This window comes from Coptis chinensis, chromosome 6 (genome assembly GCF_015680905.1).
Source record: "Coptis chinensis isolate HL-2020 chromosome 6, ASM1568090v1, whole genome shotgun sequence".
In the NCBI taxonomy this organism is placed as follows: domain Eukaryota; kingdom Viridiplantae; phylum Streptophyta; class Magnoliopsida; order Ranunculales; family Ranunculaceae; genus Coptis; species Coptis chinensis.
In genome coordinates, this window is record NC_141461.1 from 27081522 (window position 1) to 27087628 (window position 6107).

The 6107-nt window shown below is 34.4% G+C and overlaps 1 pseudogene; it reads right to left on the minus strand.

Annotated features, from left to right (window-relative positions):
* Positions 1-1603: 1603 nt before the first annotated feature.
* On the minus strand, positions 1604-4427 carry LOC147492386 (uncharacterized; annotated as a pseudogene).
* Positions 4428-6107: the final 1680 nt, after the last annotated feature.

A 6107-nucleotide genomic window follows, 5' to 3' on the forward strand; every position in this document is an offset into this window, starting at 1 on the left:
CCTATATATATATGAAGGGTCGCCTTCATTAGAAGGCCTTCAAAGATATTAATGCTTTAGCTACGCTTTTAGTTTTTTTTCTTCAAGACTTACATTCCGCCATTTCCATTTCAAAGAACTTAAATACTATAAGTTATTTTACCCCTTAATAACAATCATTTCTTTTCTAGTTTAATTTATGTCCTACATTTATTTACTTAATGTATACAACAAGTTTTATTATTCCTTCTATGATGATTAGCTAATCCCCCTCGTGGGGAGTGGTCTTTCGCTTCGTGTGAAAACCGGATTGACTCGTTAATATTCTAGAATCACTACTTAGGAATTAGGCATAGAATTAACATCCGTCCCAAAATGATCGAGATCGTACCAAGTTGATCGGCTGATGCTCCAGACAGCCTCGCAAGAATCCAAAATGTCTCGCGGCGGCGACTCTCTGCGTGTCGATGACTCTCCAATTCGGCCCAAAATGATGTGAAATCGAGCCAGGAGCTGAAATAATATACCAGAGATGAGGTATTATTGAAACTCCGTATGCTAGTGAAATGCGACCTAGAGATGTGGGCATGCACTAGGGATCAATACTCGACGTCGTCTCCGAAACGAGACGAACTAGAGATGTAGTGATTTGGTAATAAAAACTATTGAAAAATGATTCTTGCATGAGCATGATTAACTCTCTCCCTGTTTCTCTAATTTTGTTTACCTACATTTAATCGCCGTAGTAATTTACATTACCGTTAATTTAATTAAAACCAACTAAAAAGAAACCTAAAAATCCTACTCACTAAAAGTTGTAATTCCAGTTGTGAACCTATCCGAGCCCTAAGGTTTGAACGATCCCTTACTCGACCTATCCTACCAATCCCACGTGAGTAAGGTAACTTGACTAAAACGTACGACTATACGGACGTTGGAATTTGGACTTTGGACTTGGGTCTTTGGACTTCGGACTTTGGACTGTGGACCTCGGACTTAAGAAAATAAGTAACTGAAAACCAAATAAACGTTCGAATAAAATAGCGTTTATCAACAAGTATATTAAAAAAAAAAAAAAAAAAAGTTGAGATTCATAATAAGGAAATTCAAAATATTAACGACAATCCTAGCCTAGACTTTCCATGAAGAGAACACAATATTAACGATAAACGTTCCATGAACTGGTAATAAAAATATAATTAACTAAATAAATCATTCTAAGGATGAAAGCTTGCCCATCAAACTTGCCCATTGCTATTTGGATCCTCATACTGAACCTCAAGAAAATCGGAACAATCCAAATGAGTACCATCATTAAAGTGGTCACTCTTCCAATTATCTATCACATTTGTTTCCATTTTCCTAAAGGCTTTATACTTTTTAACCTCTTCTATAGGAGCTCGGCAGTATTTTGCCCAATGTCCATCATTACCACCACATTTGTAGCAAATATCACTGCTCTCTTGTTGTTTGTTCTGAGGATTTGAGTTCCCTTTATGCGGTGGAGTTGTCCACTTGTTCCAATTACCCTTTTGTTGGTCATTAGTATATGCCAATTGATCCTTTTTTCTATTACCATTGCCATCTCCATAAGGATGATAACCTCGATCACCTCTCCCAGCATTTATGTCTCAGCTCTTCCACGCCCTCTCCCATGTCCTCTACCACGACTACCACTAGCTCGAAAGCTGACATTTGCTTTTGGAATTGTCATTGACCCAGTTGGTCTAGAGTTATAGTTCTTGATTAAAAGGTTACTATTTTGCTCCGCAACAAGGAGACATGTTATAAGATCATAATATTTGGAGAATCGTCTCTCTCAATACTGCTAGTGCAGGAGCACATTCGAGGCATGAAAGGTAGAAAGAGTTTTCTCTAACATCTGCTCATCAGTTACCTTTTCACCACACAAATTCAACCGAAAAACTATATTAAACAAAGCAGAGTTGTATTCAGAAACTGTCTTATAATCTTGGAACCTCAGGTTGAGCCATTCACTTTGAGCATTTGGTAGTATGACCATCTTCTGGTGATCATACCTATCCTTCAGGGATTTCCAAAGACATGCTTGGGTCTTTCTCTGTTAGGTACTCATTCTTTAAGTCGTCATGAATATGATGACGTAGGAATATGAGAGTTGTGGCCTTTTCCTCTGGACTCATTTTGTTTCCTTCTTTAATACCATCACCAAGTTTTTTAGATTGTAAATGGATATTGACATCCAACTGCCATGATAAATAATTGCCATCTCTAATAAAAGAGCTTGAAAATCGAGTTTAGTAAAGTTTGACATCTTTCAAGTAACTGGAACAGATTAAACATACATAGAGTTAAAAAAAAATGTATTAAAAAAAAATGATGGCATCAAAATATTCACGTTCATGATTTTAGAACTTCAAGTCCTTATTTATGTTAGAACTTCAGGTTTTTAAAATTTGAATCTTGGAACTTCAGGTTCCTAAAAAAAATAGATCTTGGAACTTAAGGTTCCTAAAAATTGAATCTTGGAACTTCAGGTTCTTAAAAAAAAAAAAGGATCTTGGAACTTCAGGTTCCTAAAAATTGAATCTTGGAACTTCAGGTTCTTAAAAAAATAGATCTTGAAACTTCAGGTTTCTAAAAATTCAACCTTAGAACTTCTTGTTCATAAAAATTAGATCTTGGAACGTTAGGTTCCTAAAAATAATAGATCTTAGAACTTCAGGTTCCTAAAAAAAAAAATAGATTTTGGAACTTCGGGTTCCTAACAATTTAATTCTTGGAACTTCAGGTTCCTAAAAAAAAAAGATATTAGAACTTCGGGTTCCAAATATATCGTAGACCTTTAGGGTCTACATCATTGTTCAAGAGTATACATCAAAAAAATAAAATAAAAAGAAAATAAAATTCGAATTGAAGTCTCTTTATTTTATATCCGATGATCTAACTATTGGATTTTCCTAAAATTTTGATATGTTTTTATTTCATGAGTCATGCATCTACAGTAAAAAATCCAGGTCAATCCAACAATAGAAAGACATTCATCTTAGCGGAAAACGAAAAACTGCTCTAGTGAAAACAAATCGGTTAGTGTTCTCGTACTTTTGCGTTTGTGTAGTAGATGATGAGTAGAAGAATATAGTACTAAGAAGTTGATAACACCACACTAACTTAAGTAGATTGAATCACAGAGAGAATGAAAGAGAGAGAAATCTTATTGATTGAAGTGTCACTAAATGGAAGGAGATTACCTTTATATATAACTAGGTAATCTCTTTTCCAAGATAAAATATTACCAGGATAAACACCAAGATACAAGGATTACCAGAATAAACACAAAAATACAAAGATTATCAAGATAAACACATATGAGGAGGTGTCCCATATGGGCTCAATGGTAGGCCCTCGGATTTCGTAACATTTTTATTTTTTTATTCCCTTTTATGCTAGTTTTTCAATTTGAATCGTTTGTTATTGTGGATCCTCGAAATACTCAATTGTTCATGAATGATGCCTACAAGTATGTGTATCTCGAGGATCCCTCGAATGTATAACCATTCACATAATCACACAAATTGCCCCACGGTATCATCATTTGTCAGTTGATTTCAGATTATCTTGTGTTTTTGGATCAGGTCGAAATTATCATAATTTTTTCTTTTAGAAATATCAGAAAATCTGGTTGGAAGATTTTTGGTCTTTGCACTAGAAGTCTGATATCTCAAAAAGTTGTCCTTAAATCTTTACGACTATACCTTTACGTGTAACGTGTGAGCCTGTTTCGATTCTTCCAAGGTCAAACAACAAGTCAAAGGCAGTAATCAGAACCATAGTACAAAATATTAAGATATGGATATTTATCGATATTCAATTTCTGGATATGTATCGTGGATATATCTCCCTCTTTGGGGATATTTGACATTGTTTCACATGCAAATATCGTGGATATATCCAAAATATCAACAAATATCATGGATATTGTGGATATTTCTTGATATGTCACGATATATTATTTATATTTATTTGAAATATAATGGTAAATATTAAATAAAATTGTTATATACACAAAATATTGCAAAATTCCCAAAATTCCCAAAATATCGCAAATATATTCGAAATATCGCCGATATTTGTAGTCGTATATATCTCTGAACATACCGTGATATTTATATATCTTTCTCTGAAATCCGGATAGATATCCCCAAATATCGCGATATATTGGGATATTTTGTACTATGATCAGAACTGCAGAAGCATAAATTTCTATGTTCTTGAAAGTTTAATGGTGACAGCTCGCAACTGTGAACTCTATGTGTTTTGTAGTTTTTAAGTTTGGCATTAAAACACGACGTAGAGTACGAGAGCATCCCTCCAATATGTCCAGATTTCACACGACCACTGCGGCTCAAGTGCTCAACCCTTAGGTGAGTTAGGCAGCCGCTTAAGTTCTCAAATTTAGAAGACCTCATATTTATTAATTTATCCACATTAGGGGTGGGCAATGGGCAGGGTCGGGCTAGCCCGGTCCTAAACATTTAAAGCCTTTCAGTTATTCGGGCCGGGTCATAAGTCTAAATTTCAAGCCCTGACCCTACCTTAAGCCCTCTTTAACAGTTTAGGGTCGGGCCTATATATTTTCTTCTTTTTACTGCATCAGTTTTTAAACTCATTTATATTACAAAAAAATTTCAAAGATTTGCAAACTCAAAGTCCCACCACTTTGAAATTTGAATAACAACTAATCTAGTAATAATTCTTGATAAGTCCAACAATTTAAAATGCATATCCACAATCTAATAAACTCAAGTACATAAAGACTCATATTTATATTTCAAAATTACAGTTAAAATGCACAAGACACATTTTGGAATGAGCTTTCACTGACATAAATCCGTTATTTTTTGTACTCAAATCTCACCAAAATTACATTTAACATTGAAGAATACAAAGACAAATAAGAGTATGGAATGAGTTTTTACTGACGTCAACCTATTTTTCATTAGGCTAGTGCCCAGTGCTCATTATTGTTCTTGGCGACTAGGTTAGGACGGGAGTTGTGAGGTGTAACGTGAGTTGTGAGATAGAAACAATTAGGTTTACAAGTTTTTATGATATAAGACAAGTTATTAGAAGTACCCATACGGTAAGTGATAAATTACAAAGGACAGTGTTATTTTAATTGAAAATATGTAACAAGGAGTTGGATAGTTTTAGTTGTGTATTTTATAGTGAAATTATAACTAGGGTTTGGTTAGGGTCGGGCCTATGTTTCAGAACTTTAGCCCTGACCCTGCCTTAGAAGGCATTAGGGCCGGGTCGGCCCTGCTCTAAACTCTGTGAGGGCTTTAGTTGTGAGGGATTTATAGGGCTTAGGGTCGGGTCGATCAGGGCCGGGTTAGGGTCGTTAGGGCCAAATTCCCACCCCTAATCCACATATTTGTTTATTATTACCTAATATTTATTTATTATTACCTAATTTTATAAAGAAAAAACACCCAAAAAGTATATAAGGGTCAATTTATTTACAAATGAGTTTTCTATTCACCCACTAAATTTCAGAGTGAATTAATTTGGAGTGTATATAATCTAATAATCCACCGCACAAATGACATCTCGAAGTATTAATATAAATCCAATGACTACAAACGCGAAGTAATTTCAATAGTCAAATAAACATTTCAATAGTAATTTGATATTTCACTAGTCAAATTGAAATTACTATTGAAATTTATTAAATTACTATTTGTTTCAGTTAATTTCAATTTTTTGAAATGACTCGAGAAATCATTTCAATAGCTCTCTCTCTCTCTCTCACACACACACATCTAAGACCATTAATACTGAGTAGTTGAGAATGCTCCCAGGCACCCACGTCAGCCCCCCTTTTTTCTCTCAGACTGACACATCAGATTTTATCTAAAAAAATGAATTCTACGCCCTTTTTTGGCGATTTCAATTGTTCGTAGCCCATAGATAAGTAGATAAAAACCTTTCTTAAATCTTATCTCAATTCTTAAATTTTATCTCCATTCTTAAGCCGTTCTTAAATCTTATCTCTTTCTTTTTCATTTTAGCAATCTTACACGAATTGTGAAGGCAAGAGAAAGGATGGGTAAACGTATTATTCATGATAATCTCTCTCTTATTCT